General features: G+C 35.3%; 1 long non-coding RNA gene and 1 pseudogene across 1 annotated transcript; both read left to right on the top strand.

Annotated features, from left to right (window-relative positions):
- Positions 1-760, top strand: LOC149564536 (uncharacterized). Its single transcript, XR_016361439.1, has 3 exons — positions 1-243; positions 364-525; positions 600-760. It is a non-coding gene; the product is annotated as an uncharacterized LOC149564536 (long non-coding RNA).
- Positions 761-1605: 845 nt separating this feature from the next.
- Positions 1606-16876, top strand: LOC149564535 (uncharacterized; annotated as a pseudogene).
- Positions 16877-18720: the final 1844 nt, after the last annotated feature.

The raw sequence follows: 18720 nt of genomic DNA, 5'->3' as shown, positions 1-18720 counted from the left end.
GGATCAGCCCACTAAAGTTTCAAAAAATGGTTAACTTTGTTTGCAAACATTTTTTTGTGGACAACTGTAAGATCTTTGATTTGTTGCCAGTGTGTTTTCTATGTTGTAAATATTTGCTATCTTAAATTCGCAGATTTTGCTGAAAATTTAAAAACAGGTCTTTGCTGAATGCTTAACATTGTGTTGCCGAGAAGTAGTTTTTGTGGGGAAAGCACAAAATTCATTTCAGAGCTGATTTGAATGGTAATAAGAATAATCTCAATTTTTATATCAAGCCTCAATATGTTTAAAAAATAGTCCTGTTTCATATATTAGATAGTGCTACCCCTAATAAAATGCTAATTATTATCCGGTTGGATTTAGAGAATCAGTAGCAGAAAGTACAGCTGATAGAAAGATTGGTGAGAAACAAGAGGAAGGATATTCGCTCCATTGTCTTCAGTTACTTAGCTAGGATAATTGTTCCCATAGAGCATATGGAATGTACACACATCTTCTCTTCACGAATAACAATTTGGAATACAGGTGATAAAAGCTTAAATTCCAACAACAGTTCTATGGATTAATTCTCTAACTGTCGAATTCCAATATGATTTCAGTGTATGCAGCATCAGATTCAAGTTTATAATATGTATGCGGCATCAGATTCCCATAGTTACTCTTCCAGAAATACCAGGTACTCACCTTACATTTGATAATTACATAATGTATTTTTGCTTAACAAGAAATTTATATGAATATTATCTTTTAAAAGTTCCAAGTTGAACTGATGGAAAGGATGTGTTGCTTAAAAAGAAGTTTTGATGAATATTATTTGTTATGTTACTAAGTATTTGATTTTTTTTTTGATGAATATATCTTTTTCATTAATTAAAATATAAAGATACATATTCACGAAAAAAAGGAGCAAGCGATACAAGTTCAGTGTGTGAGTTCAAATGGCCCAATGTCAGATATCAACTATTCATAAAAAAAACATATGTAAGCAAAAAAATAAAACCTTCAGACTGCAAGAACAGAAGTCCTTGAGGTTATTGGCTAGCTTAGCCCAACAATCAGCAGCAGCAGCATCATCTATTGACAGATTTTGTAGAAAAATCAAATAGGTCTTTGCTGAATGCTAAAGATTGTGTGACCTAGAGTGCAGTGTTTGTGGGTCAAGCACACAATTCGTGGCATTTTCAATTCTGATTTCGATGGTAAGAATAATTCCACTTTTTATTTCAAGCATCAAGATGTTCAAACAATAGGCATGTCCACTTATTTAGGTATTAGATAGTGGTGCCCCTACTCAAATGCTAATTATTGTTTGGTTGGGCATACAGAGTTAACAGCAAAAAGTAATGCTGATAGAAAGATTGTTCAGAAAAAAAGGAAGGATGTTGCTCCCATTCTCTTCAATTGTTTGCCTGGGATAGCAACTATAGATTTAGGATATGAAAGGTAAAGACTAAGCCATCTCTTCACAACACCAATCTGGAATGCAGGTGAAAAAAGCTTAGATTCCACCAATAGTTGTACAGAGCATGGGATTTCATATTTAAATTGAACAAAGATGATTTGATTCATCAAAATACATTACTAAATATTTTATCTTAAAAACAAATGAAACAACAAATTCAAGGGAAGAAAAAGAGTAGCCCTTACAAATTTAGTGTCAGTGGATGTCTTGGTATGCCCAAGAACACAATTTATTGCTTCCAATCACAAGTGGACCGACATATATCCAGAAACAGCAAGCAAGAATCTTTATGGTTCAGGAATTTCCAAGGCAATAGAGGCATAGCTCACAATTCTGGTAATGTTTTTAACACGTCAAAAATTTGATGATTATATTCTATTGAAAATCTTAAAAACTACGGATATTCAATTTAGAGTTCTCTTAACTAACATAATCATTGTGGTACCACGAGATCTAATATCAGCCCATTCGTATTATTTGAATGTGTACAGAGCCATACCTGGAGCAAATAGATTGCAGAATGGTGAAGAGAACTCTTATATTTCAATTTGTTGGTTTCCGACACTTTCTCTAATGAAGGAAGATTGTTTAAATCTTCTGAACCAATAAAGCTCAATAACAGTAAGACGAAGAGAATTTGCTTCTTTCAAAATTTCTTTACTTTTGATGATCTTTACATTTTCCATATTTGATTGCAAAAAGAGGGGTAAAAATTTATTAAGACAGAAAGGAATACAACAAGGAGAGCTCAACAAGGAGCTCGATCCTGAGCAACAAGATCATCAAATTCTTGCACCATCTCAAAGGACAGTTGCCTCCTATCCCTAATATTCCAACCCGGATCGTGACTAGATGCCCATTTGGCTAAACAATCAGCAGTTCTATTCCATTCACGAGGAATATACGTGAACCTAATTAACTGAAAAGAGGAAGAGAAGAAAAGAATCTGCTTAACAACAGTGGCCAGCTGCCAACTAACATCCTCAAGCTCTTGCGAAGAAAGCATGTTCACCACCACCTGGGAATCAGACTCACAGATAATCTTACTCCATCCCCGCAAGCAACACTATTCCACAGCATATAAAATAGCTTGAGCTTCCATGAGATTGTTAGTATAATCATCCTTATGAATTGAGAAGAAAAATTTAACATCCCCAGAACTACAATGAGCCACTCTGCCAATACCAGCCGGACCAAGATTCCCATGGGAAGAACCATCAGTGTTAATTTTCAGAGCTCCACAAGGAGGACGAGTCCAGTGCCCATCTCGGTTAACCCGGCCCTTCCTCTGATGGTGAAGCTACCTAGACATAGAAGGAAACCTATGAGCTGCAGCCCTATCCTACAGATGAAAATTGAGGCGATTACAGATAGCAAGATCAACCGGATCCATACCCCCATCAAACTCACACTTCACAAGAATAGTTTCCTGAAGAGAATGTGATATTTTCCACCAAAGATGAAAAACACCAAGCTGAACATCTTGGAATATGTGACAATTCCTCTCCAACCAGATATGCCAAAGCATGAAAGATGGGCCAGCAATCCAAGCAGCATGGAGAAAAGAAGACTTGGAGGGAGCAGTACCCAAGTGGGCCCAGAAGTCAGGCAAAGAGGAAGCATGCTGACAAGAGCAACCCCAAGGGCGCCACCAAAGGTGCCATATCTGAGTAGAATAGAAGCAATGGAAGAATAGATGGGAGATAGACTCCTCTCCATTACCACACAAAACACAATAAGAGGGGCCCTGAAATCCACATTTACAAAGATTATCCCAGGTAAGACAACGGTTGTGAGCCACTAGCCACATGAAAAAATTGCACTTGGACCAAGAAACTTTATTCCAAACTTGCTTCCACCAAGGGACCTCGGCATCCCCAAATAATTGTCTAGTTATCTCCTGATACCTAGCAGAGACATGATATTTACCAGACAAGGTACCGCCCCAAGCCAAAACATCTGGACCAAGCAAAGAAGAACACTCTCTAGAGGCCAAAATTTGAGAAAGCTCCTGACGATCCATGTCTATACCTCCAGGAGGCCAATCAGAAGAATGCTTCCATCTGTAACCAACAACAGGTCCCAATTGATAAGGAGTCTTGTAATGAGCCACTTTATCCCATCCAATGGTAAGAAAAGCGTCACAAAGAGGCTGAAGATGAGGGTATATGGATAAAATGGAAGGGAATCAATCCCAAGCATTAGACCAAAACAAAGCCTGAGAACCTCCTTTACATATCCAAAATAGACCCCTCTTTACCAACATCGCACCTATCTTCAAAGAATGCCAAACCATTGAGCCACAACCTTCAAGAGGAAGTGCAGAAACAGAGCAAGGATCAGCACCATGAAAATATTTATGAGTGATAATACGAGCCCAAAGTTGATGTTGTCCAGAGCACCATCGCCAATAAAGTTTAGCAGCCAAAGCTTGACTACTCAATAGAGCAAATCGAAGACCAAGACCACCCTCCTTTTTAGGCCTACAAACAGCTGCCCAATTAACCAAGCTCCATTTAGTACTATGCAAATTACCACTCCAAAAGAATTGTCGAGAAAGAGCATCAAACTCCTTGAGAAAGTAAATAGGTGTAGTGTGAACCATGCTTCGATAAGTAGGAAGAGCTTGGATAACAGCTTGAAGAAGAGTAACCCGGGCAGCAGTAGAAAGCCATCTATGAGTCCAATGATTTACCTTATCCTGAAGCTTGGTAATCAATTTTTTCCAGAAGAGACGTGGCTGCCTAGAAATAGCAATAGGGATGCCAAGATAAGTCAAAGGAAGTGATCCTATCTGAAACCGTAGGATACCAACAATCCTGTGCTGAATAGAATCAGGAGTGTTAAAAAAGTAAATGGAAGATTTGTGCTCATTAACTTTCTGGCCTGAAGCTGCCAAATAAACGTCCAAAGCATGTTGAAAGGCTTCAGCTTCCTTGATCCTAGCAAGACCAACAAGAACAAAATCATCAACAAATTGAAGATGGGAAAGAGAAGGTAAGCCATTACCCCACCGCCAGCCTTGAACAGAATCCTGGGACACCTGATGCTTAATGAATCTACCCAAGCCTTCAGCCATGATGATGAATAGATATGGGGAGAGAGGGTCACCCTGGCAGAGGCCTCTAGAAGCACCAAATAGTTGAGAAGGTTGACCATTAATAAGAATAGAAAAAGAGGCAGAAGTAACACAACTCATAATCCAACTCACCCAGTCAGAGATAAATCCAAAAGAAAGAAGAATACTCCTTAGGAAGCTCCATTTAACTCTATCGTAGGTCTTAGCCATATCCAGCTTAACAAACATGGCTCTCTCCCTTGAAGTAGCCATAGAGTGAATAGCCTCAGTAGCAATAACCACCCCATCCAAAATTTGTCTACCAGCAACAAAACCACCTTGTTCTTCTGAGATAATAATGGGAAGCCACCTTTTCAATCTCTCAGCAATCAACTTAGTAATAACTTTGTAAACCACATTACATAAGGCAATTGGTCTAAAAAACTCCAATTGATTAGCACCCTCTCTCTTAGGAATAAGAGTCAAGAATGTAGAGTTCAAAGCTCGAAGCATCTGCTTGCTAGCATAGGATTCTTTAACCACCTCCAACAAATCATGATTAATGATGTCCCAAAATTCTTGAAAGAATTCAACTGGAAAGCCATCAGGACCAGGAGCCTTCCCCTTAGGCATGCCAAAGACCACCTCCTCCAGCTCTTCTAAAGAAATAGGACGCATGAGATAATCATTCATTTCCTGAGTGATAAGGGAAGGAATACAGGACAAAATAATATTTTCTTCATTATTAGCAGGAGCAGAGTCCTCAGAGAAGAGGGTAGAGAAGTACCAAATAGCCTCCTGGAACAAAGCTGGCAAGGAATTCAGTTTGATACCTTGAGAATTAACCAAAGAAGAGATAGTGCTCTGATTCCGACGAGATTGCATTGTTTTATGGAAAAAGGTAGTGTTACGATCACCTTCCTAGAGCCAATCAAATCTAGCCTTTTGCTTCCAAAAAATTCCCTCTCGAAGTTCCCATTCTTCTAGAGCTCTAGAAGCAAAGGATTCAGCCTTGCCAAGATCCTCTGAGAAACCTTGATCTCTAATCTCCCTTGTGATGACATCAAGATCTTCTTGAGCAAGCCTCTTCATAAAGTGAAGGTTCCCAAAGCATTCCCTATTCCATATCTTGAGCTGCCTTTTAACATATTGAAGCCTTTTAGAAAATGAGAACATTGCAGTACCATATGCAGGCGCACCATCTTTCCACCAACAGAAAACAAAATCATGAAGAGAGGAGTCCCGAAGCCACATCAACTGGAACTTAAAAGGAGGATGCTTTGGAACATAAGCCCCTATAGCGGAAAATTTGATTGGCCAATGATCTGAACCCCTCCAATCAAGGATTTCTGAAGAGATAGTAAGGGTGCCACTAACCCAGAAGCAAGAAAAAAGAAATCTATCCAGACGTTCTGAGATAGCAACAACACCAGTCCTGCAATTATTCTAGGTATAGAGACCATTAGAAGGCTTAACATCAGAGAGATGCAAAAGAGATATATGTTGCCAAAGAAGAGCAGAAGAAGGCCCCAATCTAGCCAAACCACCATTCTTCTCCTCCAGACTTAAAATTGAATTGAAGTCCCCTGCTAACACCCAAGGATGATAAGGATGACAATTTCTAACATATTGAATATGTTCCCAAAGTTCCTCCTTTCCCACAAGATCAACAAGTGCATACACATTAGTAACCATGATTACCTCTCCTGAGTCTAGAGCAGAAGCTACCATAGAGAGAGCTGAGCGAGAAGACATCCAGCCAAGAGGAGAAATTTTTTGAGGATCCCAAAATATAGCTAAACCACCTGCACTACCTATTGCCGCAACACACTGGCATTGGCCACGAGACCAAATACTAGAGGCATGTTGGACCATAGACTCCACAAAGAGCTTAGTCTCTTGGATACAATAAACATCAGGGCTATGATCAACCACCAAGTTATGAATAGCCTTTTGTCTAGGGATTCTATTCAACCCCCTTACATTCCATGAGATAATAATCATCATTGGGTAGAATTGGGAAAATGAGAATCCAAAGGTTTCACTGAACCAGACTCAATCAATATATCTCCTGTGAGTTTAATCTTCTCTTGGTCTGTTTTACGCCCACTCCTTAGAGGAGGAGTACAAGAAGCCCGCTTAAAGGGTCGAGACATCAACCCCAAGCGGAGAGGAGAACCCTTGCCCTTACCTGATGGTAGCACATCCTTAACCAAGTCAGCTAAAACAACATCATTATCCTCCAACACTGCAGGAGTCACTAGAGCCTCTGTCACAGGAGCTACAAGGACCTCATAGTTCTGATATACTACAACTTGGGATGCCCCACAAGCATCATTAGGAACAGATCTCTCATTTGGGAAAACTAGATCAGAAGAGATAGGAGGAGGAATACCCTCCTCTAGAACCATACTATCTAGCACCTCAAAGCGGTTAAAACCTGAATCAGATAATCTTTCTTTCAAAGGCCTCTTTTGACCATGGCCCTTAGCACGAGGGCGAACAGGGGTAAATCCATCCTTATCCTGCATTTGAGCCTTGCCCTTACCTGTAGCATCTTGCGGATTCATCCCCTTGGTAGTATTAGCCATTTGAGATTGTCCTTTCCCTGTAGTATCTACCAAACCACCAGTATTGCTAGCTGTAGAACCATCCACTCCTTTGAAACTTGAGTTACGGGGGCACTGACGCAGTAAATGACCATACTCATGACAAATCCAGCAACGGAAAGGGAGAGATTCATAATCTAATTGCTGCACCCAAGAAAAATTCCCCATACAAATTTCCAAAGAATCTGGTAATGGGTTATTCAAATTAATTTCAACACAAATTCTAGCATAAGAAATAACCTTTTTATCGAGGGATTGATGTGCGATCGCAGCCGGCTTCCCCAACAAAGCAGCAATTTTTCGAAGGATGTCTTCACGCCAAAATTCCAAGGGAAGATGAGGCAAGCGAACCCAAACTGGCACTGTTGAAGGGAAATCCTTAGCAGAATTAAAACCTAAATGCCAAGGTTTGACAAATAACCCCACATGGTTGTAGAAATAAGGGCCTCCTTCAAAAACATGATCCCGATCAAACATGCAAGAGAATACAACAAAAAAATAACTATTCCCCGCCAACATAATCTCCATATCACCTTCCACCTGCCATGAGCGGCGGATCCATGCCTCAAGAGCAGATAGGGAAATCCGGATTCCAAGAAATTTGCATATCAAAGCATGCTTGGTCCACTAATCAATGTCCTCCATTACAGTCGTTGGAGGAATAACCAGAACATGGCGATCATGGCTACGCGAAAAACAACCATTAACTTTTTTCAGCTTGGAGCTCTCCCCTAAATAAAACAATTTAGATCGCATTGCATGCATAGTTGGAGAAGAACCATTTGTTCTCACCAATGGAGAAGAAATCCTAGGCCCTGCCATGCAAACAATAAAACCCCAATCCAAAATTGACTGCAGAAGATTTCCAAAAACATCGACACAAATTATGTCCAATAGCTAGCAATCCAAACAGAACAGAAAAATAGTAAAGATCAAACACCAAGAACAGGCTAGGGGAAAAACCCTAGCCCAACCGGTAGCCAACGCTTCTACTTATGATTGGAATTGCCTTACTTATGAGATTTCCATCCCTACTGTGTTGAGGGTAGCAACACCAAGATTCTGTTGTACAAGGAAGATTTCCCACTTTTTCCTTCCCAAGCGGATCAAGGGGACAATTCCTTGAAATAAGCAGAGTAGCATTGATAGATGTTTGCATAGTGAAGCTCATATTGTCTTTTTCATTATTTGTCAGTCACATCCTCCATTTGGCTTTTAGTCTGTTCAAAGAGCAGAAACCAAAGTTGGCTAAATTATTGTAATTCTGTTTATTGAATTATGTATATAGCTTGCCACTTCAATAAACATGTTTTATTTAGGTGGTTGTGTATTGCATATGTATTATGTGATTATGATAAATAATGGTTTTTGATGATATTATTTTTCTTTTGTACTATTTTATTTTATTCCTGTGTACATTACTTAATTCAATATAAAAATATTGATTTAAAATTATTCTGAAAAATTGTACTTCTTTTTCTATATGATTTAAACTTCTTTTTTATTTTTATTTTAATTTAATTCTATTATTTTATTTCCTTTAAACTTTTTTTTTTTTTTAAATTTAAAAAATTCATTTGTTTCCTCAATGAAAATCATAAGATTATTTTTGGTTAGTTTCTAATTCCAAAAACAATGTTATCTTGGTCTAATGAGAATGGGATTGATTATTTCAATAATAAGTTTCTAATTTATTGAATATCTCTACATGGTTGTCATTTTTTCTCACTAAATTCATTTTCTCAAGCCTTGTGCTTGGTCTACTGATGCAATTCTCGTTGTGTTGTCTCAAAGGTAATCATAGTTTTTTAAAATTGTCAGCCCTTCCCCTTTTTCTTTTTTCCAAATAAGATTTTATCTTCTTTTTTAATATTTAATATTTTTAGTCTATTATTTTAATCCCTTTAAATTATCTTTAGTTTTAACAATAAAATTCACTTGTTTCCCTAATGAGAATAAGATTTCTTTTTGATAAGTTTCTAATTCCAATAGGATGTTATTTTGATTCTGATGAGGATAAGATAGTTTCAATGATAAAATTCTAATTGATTGAATGACTTTAGATGTATACCAATATTTTTTCAATGAATCCATATTCTCCAGTCATATACTTGGTGTATTTTGATGAAATTCTTAGTTGTGTTGTCTTCTCTAATCACAAAGGTGGTCATGATTTTTGTTTTGTTTTCTAACAAAGAGTTTGGTATAGAGTTGCTAGATCATATTATTTTTCATTGCAATTTTTTTTTAAGATTGTAGAAGATATATATATATATATATATATATATATATAATGTGGATTAAGTTTTATTTATTTAATTTAATTTTTTTTAATTGTAGAATCTTATTTTACAAATAGTTGTTGCTTATTGATGATACTTAAAATGGAAAGAAGCAATCCACATTTTATATATATATATAATGTGGATTAAGTTTTATTTATTTAATTTAATTTTTTTTAATTGTAGAATCTTATTTTACAAATAGTTGTTGCTTATTGATGATACTTAAAATGGAAAGAAGCATACATAGCATCCTCTTACCTTTATAAGGAAATGCCTTTTTCCTAATTTTTGTTTTTGACAGCTATGATTAATAAGATTTTTTTTTTTTTAAATTACATACATTTTTCTTTTAAAAAATTAATAATTCATTTTGTAAGTTTGAAAGAGCTAATTTTTTATATGATACAAATTTTGGAGATTTCTAGTTGATTTTTAATATTTCACCTATAGATCATACTCTATGATCTTTCATAAAAAAATACAATATTAAACAAAAAAAATTTAAAGTTTCTTAAATGAAAACTATTTTATAGAATGAAAAGGGAAAAGATCAAAAAGTTTATTTCAATAAACATAGAAAAAATTAAAGCTTCTTTCTAAAATTTAGAAAAATAGAAAAAGTTACGTCTACTATAAATTTTACAAAAAACAACTTATTATCTTCACCAAACACTTATTTCTAATGACAAAAAGTTATTTCCTTTTTTTTAAAGAAAATTTATTCTATATAAAAATAATAATATTTTGCATTTCATTAACTTTCATCAAATATCGCATAGTTTAATATTTTGAATTTTCACTACTATTGACCTCTAAATTGTAAAATGTCACAATGTAGTACAAGTTGTAGTATGACAAAAAGTTGAAAGTAAAGTAAGAACTAGAAAATCTTGTCTCGATTGATCCAAATAACTCCAAAATAGTTTTTCCAAAGCTTTAATGTGCTCTTGGATTAGTTAGGCTCGACACCAACTATTTTTTGAGCTCTTGGTTGTAATCTTGCAATTTTTGGCAAAAAGTTACAACTTTGCATTTTTACACCTCTGTTACTCCAAACTTGTCCTAAATGGTCCAAATCACATAGGAACCATTATAAGAACCTAATTGACATTGGACTTGTCTACATCAAACTCCAACTCGACCACCCTTAGGTGGTTGTAATGCACAAAATTGCTCATATGCAACTTTTAGGGTTTGCAACCCAAAATGGACTCAATTAGGCTTAACCTTATTAGATTTGTTGCATTTAAGTCTTATTAAAAACATGACACACAAATCACATCAAAATAGTTATATCCGCCTGTACCATACACCTAGGGTATGAAGAAATCAAGTCCCTTGATTAGTTAGGTCTTGAAATGTCTTCAAATGCTTGATGATATCTTATTTAGCCATCCAAGTGGCCCCTACTTTAGTTGAAGTTTCCCACTTTACTAAATATTATTTGTACACCCCTTTCATTATTTTCTTAATAACCTTGGAATTAATGATGCATTCCAACTGTACTAGTTGACTAGGGGGTAGATTTGTGATCCAATCAAGTTCATCTATACTTGCAATCATGTTGCCCTATATTTGTGGGTTCCCCCTTATCGATACAAATCACTAACATTAAAAATTGGTGAAATAACTATGTCAGGAGACAATTTCACTTCATAGGCATTGTTGCCAAAATTGTATACAACTTTAAATGGAACTATCTTTTTCATTAATGGCTTTGTTGGTTTCCCTTTAGGTAACCTTTCTTTCCTTAAATATGCCATCACAAAACCTCCCACTTTGAATTGTCATTCTCTCCTAGTCTTGTCTACTTAGGCTTTCTATTTTTCTTCACTTTGTTGCAAGGTTTTCTTAACCTACTCATGGGTTTTATTTTATGTTCTCTGCAAATGTTTCATTCAAGGCACTTCTTTTGTCCATTGCACCTATGTCTCTAAGTTCCATCACCCCTCTAGGATTACATCCATAAACTCTCTCAAAGGGACTCTTACATGTACTCATATGTACAAAGTCATTATAGGTATACCTAGCTTGTCTAGTGACCAAGTCCCAAGCTTGTTCATGTTATTTGGTTAATCTCATCAACATATTACCCAATGATCCATTTACAACTTCAGTCTAACCATCAAATTGTGGAATACAAGAAGATGAAAATGACAAATTGACAATTTCTTGCACAAAGTTCTCCAAAAATAACCCACAAACTTGTAATCTATGTCACTCATAATGCTTATAAGAAGACCATGAATCCTCACCATCTCCTTGAAGAGTAGGACCACAATGTAGGATGCATCATTGGTACTTTTGCAAGGAATAAAAGTATGCCATCTTACTAAACCAATCCACCACCACATATAGGCTATCAAATCCCCTCACTATTTAGGCAAACCAAACATAAAATCCATACTAAGGAATTCCCAAGGCCTAGTAGGAATAGCCAAATGTTGATAAAAGCCTACATTGGAGGTTGTCCCCTTAGCTCTCTAATAAATGTAATTGTGTTCAACAAAATATCTTACATCACTCTGTACTTTAGGAGAGTATAGAAGCCACTTACATTTTCCAAGGTCTTGTCTAGGCCAAAATGCCCACCAAGACTACCTCAACATTTCTCTTTGTTAATATTTTCTCTCACAAAGCATCAAGGAATGCATGAAAAATGCCATTTAAAAAAAAGCCCATCCTGTAACAAAAAGTTTGAGTAATTAACGCGAAATGTGTTGGATAAATTTGAACAACTCTTATAAATCTTTGAAAAATCTTTGTCATCCTCATATAGGTTCCTTAATGCCTCTAACCTTGCACTTTGCAATTATTTCTCATGTATACTAAGCATTCTCCTACTGAAGGAATTTTCTACCTTGTTTTTAGTACTCTTTTTATGCCTAATGGTAATAGTGTAAGCTTGTAATTGCTTCACTCACTTTAAATGCCTTTGGTTAAGTTTCTCCTTCATATTTAGGAAACTAAGAGCAAGGTTGGTAGTATATAAAATGAATTCCTTATGCAATAAGTAATGCCTACACTTCTTTATGGATTGAACCAAAGTGTATAGCTCAAGATCATAGGTGGAGTACTTTTGTTTAGCCTCATTTAATTTTTTAGAGAAGAATGCTACTAGGTGATCTTCTTAACTCAACACTACTCTAATAGCCAACATACTACTAGCATCACATTCAACTAATAATACTTGATTGAAATTTGACAACCTAAAAGAGGGTATCTCTGCTACTTTCTTTTTCAACAAGGAAAAAGACTACCAAATAGCAAGCTAGAAAACTATGAAATGTCGCCATCTCAAAGGTACCAAGCATTGCAAATTATAAAACTCTGAAATGTTTCCGTTTGATAGGTGCTAAAATTGGATGTTGTGAGCCCACTACAACATTCGGGATCAAATTGCCATGACAATTTGCGACAGGAGTGCAATATGAGTGTGATTTTTATGTTTTTTTGGCAAATATTCTCGACGTCATTGTAATACTGACAGTGTTGTCGTAATTGTGACACCCACATGATTATTTTTAAAAAAAAGGCTTATTTGTTATATGTCAAGCTAGGGTGAAGTCACAAAGCTAGGGAGACGTATCGGTATGGCTACCCTGACATTCACATGTCCCCATTTTTTTTTCGTGAGGCAAGGTCGTAGGACCACATAATCGAATGTTGAATCTCCCTACTGCCAGAGGATATGTTGAATGAATCTCCCTCTTGAATCTCCCTACTCCTTTCCTGATTACACATTATTACCAACATAGAATCTAATCTTTCAGTATTTCCTCGATTTAACAAGGAAAACGGTTAACTATATTCCAGAAAAGGACGCTGAGTCGATGGTCTCATTGTCAGCATTTTATATTACCCGATCAGATTTGGCTCGAATCCTGATCTGAAATTTTTTAAATTAAAGATTTGGCTACACAACGCCCACCCTGTTTCACAAGTAGCTACGGTGAAGGAAGGCCAATATCACGTGGAAGAAAACAGTAGTGTCAATTGAATAATTTGTAATTGACAAGATATAACTTTGGCGTATAGCTGGACGGAAGCTCAAGCTTCTCGATCTTCTAAGATCTCTAAGTTTTTTTCCCTCTAAATTGTATATCATGAAAAAAGAAGTTATAATAGTTATATTATTAAGGAAATAAACCTATATAATAGTTAAAAGAAATTTGTGTTTATGGTATAGTAAAGAAATATAACTAACATCAATATTTTAAAAGTTTTGTTAACTATAATATGTGAGATATTTAAAATTTTAGGAATCAAATCTATTATTGAATTAAATTTTTCAAATGCAAAACATGTTTACAGTTGACATTTTTTGTTTTATTACTGTTGATATTTTATTTTTCTTTCACACATGTATTGAACTTTTATAGTGCTACTAGTTCTTTAATTGAATCAACAATGAAAGGATTGTGAATCCTTATAACATGAATAACAACCCAATTCTCTGGTAGCAATAGCTAGAATGACAAAACCCTACACTATACCTTCAAAATTTTAATCCATAATTGATAGCGATTACGTCTAATCCCTCAATAACCACTAATACTATGATCTTCACACAATTTATCCCACAAACAAACAAACAATAGGAGACTCCTCTTTATCCCACAAACTTCAAGAAGTGTTGAAATAAGGACGACTTTAGTGAAGGCCACATATTTGCACGTACAATTGTGGAGATTTTAAATGGAGAAGGTTTCTCTCCACTTTCACTCAAAGCGGAGACACAATTATAAAGAGAGCAAGTTGTTTGAAGGAAGAGCAGAGAAGTGTTGTGTAATCTAACAATGAAGATGTTGATGATAATGCTGTTGTTAGTAATTTTGATGAGAGGAATTCCTTGTTCATCTCAATTGTGTCATATAGATGACAGGAATTCCCTACTCGATTTGAAAGAGGGCCTCAGCTTCACTTCCTCTTTCAACACTCTGCAATCGTGGAAGGGATTTAACTGTTGCGAATGGCAAGGAGTCACGTGCCACCCAATCACTACCCACATCATCTCTTTGGATCTCAACCCTCGGTACCTCAATGCCTCCTAGTTTACTGATGAATCCAGGCCATTGATGTCATGGAGGGAACTTTGTGAAGGACTATTCCAACTGCGACATCTCCAATGCTTGGACTTGAGTGATAGTGCTTCCTTCCCTCCTCTTGCTATCCCTTCACATCTCTACAAGCTCTGCAATTTGAGGTATTTAAGTTTGTATGCCTCTAACTTTGTTGTCCATATTTTGAAAGAGATCGCTAACCTCTCTGTCTTAACATATCTTGATTTTAGTGATAATGATTTGAATGGTACAATTCCAATATTTTCAGGCAATTTGTCAAAGCTCACACATAACTAAACTTTGGTTATAACTCTTTGAGTGACACCATCCCAACATCCTTGAGTAAGCTATAAAAGCTCACAAACCTTGACCCTTGACATAACTCTTTGAGTGGTACAATCCCAACCTTATTGGGTAAGTTGTCAAAGCTCACAAAACTAAAACCTTGGTTTTAACTTTTTGAATAGCACCATTCCAACATCTTTGAGTGAGTTATCAAAACTCACAAACCTTGAGCTGGTATATAACTCTTTGAATGGTACAATCCCAACCTTATTGGGTAAGTTGTCAAAGCTCATAGAACTAAACCTTGGGTTTAACTCTAGCTCACATATCTTGACCTAAGTTCTAACTATTTGAATGGTATAATTCCAACTTCCTTAGATAATTTCACCAAATTAACAAAACTTGATCTTAAACACAACCAACTTAGTAGAAGTTTGACACTTTCTTTTTTTGATAAAGTCCATAATATTAAAGGGTTATATCTTTCAAGGAATGTGTTGAGTGTAAAAATCAATGCCATGTTTATATTCCTAATTTTCAACTTGAATACATGGATTTTAGATCTTGTAATATACAAGGGGATTTCCCATCTTTCATTTCAACTCAATACTTCTTACAATCACTAGATTTGTCTCAAAACTCTCTTAGTGGAAATATTTATGTTTGACTATGGAAATCTTGGCAGCTTTATTATCTCAACCTCTCTTCTAGTCAATTCATAGGTAATTTACCCTTCAAGTTGCTTGGATTTGAGCATAATTTGATCCTCAACGCTCATACATCGATTTGCATAATAATAAGTTGTAAGGATATATTCCACTTCCTCTACATAACATGGAGTTCTTAGATCTTTTAGAGAATCTATTTCATGGACCCATTCCAACAGAAATTGGTAAGTATAGACAAGGTCTTGTATTTTTGTCACTAGTGGAAAACAATTTGAGTTGTGTCATTCCACATACTATTTTTGAATCAAATAATTTAGAGGTTTTGGACTTGTCAAATAACAAGCTTAGAGGTAAGATCCCCTCAAATCTATACCAATGCTCTATGTTGTCCATGCTATATCTAGAACGAAATGATCTTAAGGGCACAATTCCAAATATATTTGGGAATATGTCTTGTCTAGAAACATGGAAGCTAGGTTTCAATATGTTAAACAGGAACATATCATCATCCCTTAGAAATTGTACCTCTTTTGAAATCTTAAATTTGAGGAATAACAATATGCATGGGGTATTTCTACTTGGATTGAAAGCTTGCAAAGGCTTCGCATCTTGATATTGAAATCAAATAGATTTGTTGGCCAAATACCCTCCAAATTATCAAAGCTACAAAATCTTCAGATATTAGATCTGTCAAGCAACAAATTTTTAGGTGTTGTTCCAAGTGGCTTTATGAACTCGACCACAATGACAAGTCAGATAGAAAACACAAAAACTCTTGAATTTATAGAGAGTGGTATCATTTACATAGATAGTATAATCATAAAAAATAGAGGACGGGACATGGAGTATGTGAGATTATTGACATTAGTAAAATGTCTTGATCTATCAAACAACAATTTAACAGACAAAATACCTTGGGATATTCAATCCCTCAAAGGATTGAAACTCTCAATGTTTCACAGAACCATTTCAGTGGCGAGATTCCAAAATCCTTGGGAAGCATGGTATGACTAGAATCACTTGACCTTTCCACAAATGAATTTGTTGGGATGTTTCTTGTTGAGTTGATATATCTTACATATTAGAACTACTTTGATGTTTCTCACAATAACCTATCGGGAGTGTTACCACAAGGAAGACAAATGATGACATTTAATGCTTCATCATTTTCCAACAATTTGGACCTATGTGGCCTACAAATCAATGTGTCAATGTTCAACAAATCATGTCGTTTCTTCCATTGATGATGAAAAAAATGAAGAAATGTCGGAAGAAGATATGTGATGGGATGTAGGAATGGGAATGGGCAATGCACTTGGATTTTCAGGTGTAATTTGGATGTTGTGCTTCAGTGAATCTTGAAGAGCAAAATGTTTCAGAGTAATGGATGGCACTAGTGACTTCCTCTACCAAACATTCAGAAAAAGATTGTATAATACAATATAATGATATTCTTTTAATCTCAGACTCCTTTATGTCTGTATATCCGACATGAAGACAAAGTAAGTTTAATTCACAAATTTTATTTGTGCTGTTGATGTTTTTCCAAGTAAATGACATATTTTCTTTATAACTATAATAAACCTAATCTTTATGTGTATTATGTCAGGTTACAATTGCATGTCTACAATATTATGTTCGATATATAGATCAGATACCATCCTTCACGAATGAAGCATATTTTGTTCCTCAGTAAATGTTGTTCCCTCTTGGTGAAAATATAAAATTATACAACAAATTTACTCGTATCTTTCTACCATCATCAGTTCTGTGACTGTCAAGTTTCAGAATTACATAGGTACAGAGAGCAAACTCACTACTAATTTTTCATTGCTTTTCTCCACTACACTATTGGCTCCACATAATGAATGCTGAAATGGACTTGCAAACATTCACCGTACAAAAGGTTATCATACAATTTCAAAGATTTGATAAACATTATTACTAGTTCCGACCTGTTCTGTTCAGTCAATAAATTATGTTTTTTAGATTTTTTAAAAATAATTCTTTTATAATAGCATTCAATTTGTAACAATTATAGTTGTCTTTTGCCTTAAAAAAAAATTGTTTTAACAATTATATCTCTCCTTTATGTTGCATCATTAATTGCAGGACAATGAGTAGAATGGATATCTGTCCTTGATGCTGCATCATTAATTATAGGATAAACTTGAAGACTTTGTTCAACCAGAGATGTGTTTAATTTGAGTGACTGTTGTTTCTTGCCTCAAATTTCTCAATTTGTTAGCAAATTTTAAGTGGAGCTTAGGAGAATCATGTATTGATATATGGTACCATAGCCGCTCTACCAGAAATTCATGGTACTCACTTTTTGTGGTTTTGGTTAACAAGAAATTTGTATGAATCTCCTTTTTTTACAATGACAGTTGAGGCATGAATTCAAGGTTAAAACTGTTAAAAGGACTTTCTATGGATGTGCAAAGAAGGCAGCTTATAATTGACTATTTAGTTCAAAGTCTCTGAGGCATGAATCTGACAAAAAGTATGTCCGTTCCACATTATCAATTGATTGTTAGGAATTCAAATGAGGTATTCTTGAAAGTGGAAAATATGCTTGAAGTCAAACAGAGTTTAACGAAATAATTTTTCTATTTATGAATAGTCTTTTTAATTAATTAAAATATTAAAGTTACATATTTTGTGAACAATTATAGCATCTCTGATTTGTTGCCAGTGTATTTTCTATATTGTAAATATTTGATATCTTAAGTTGCCATATTTTACTTAAAAGTCAAAAATAGGTCTTTTCTGAATGCAAGAAAGCAGTTTTTGTGCGGATAGCACAAAAATCATTTCAGAGCTGATTTGAATGGTAATAAGAATAATTTCAATTTTTATATCAAGCCTCAATATGTTTAAACAATAGCCCTGTTTCAGATATTAGATAATGTTACCCCTAATAAAATGCAAATTATTATCCGGTTGGCATTAGAGAATCAGTAGCAGAAAGTACAGCTGATAGGAACAATGTTGAAAACAAGAGGAAGGATATTCGCTGGGATAAATGTTCACATAGAGCATATGGAAGGTACAAACATCTTCTCATCACAATAACAATTTGGAATACAGGTGATAAAAGCTTAAATTCGAACAACAGTTCTATGAATTAATTCTCTAACAGCCGAATTTCAATATAATTTCAGGGTAGAGGTTTCCTACTTTAATTAGCAGATTTTTTTGGAGTCATTAGTCTGGGAAATATGATAGTCCTTAGTATGCGGCATCATATTCCAATAGTTTCTCTTCCAGAAATACCAGGTACTCTCATC

The sequence above is a fragment of the Cupressus sempervirens genome, chromosome 3 (assembly GCF_028749045.1).
Source record: "Cupressus sempervirens isolate cs-2001-9-10 chromosome 3, ASM2874904v1, whole genome shotgun sequence".
NCBI lineage: Eukaryota > Viridiplantae > Streptophyta > Pinopsida > Cupressales > Cupressaceae > Cupressus > Cupressus sempervirens.
Note: the sequence above shows the minus strand (reverse complement) of the source record. Positions and strands in the feature narration are given on the sequence as shown.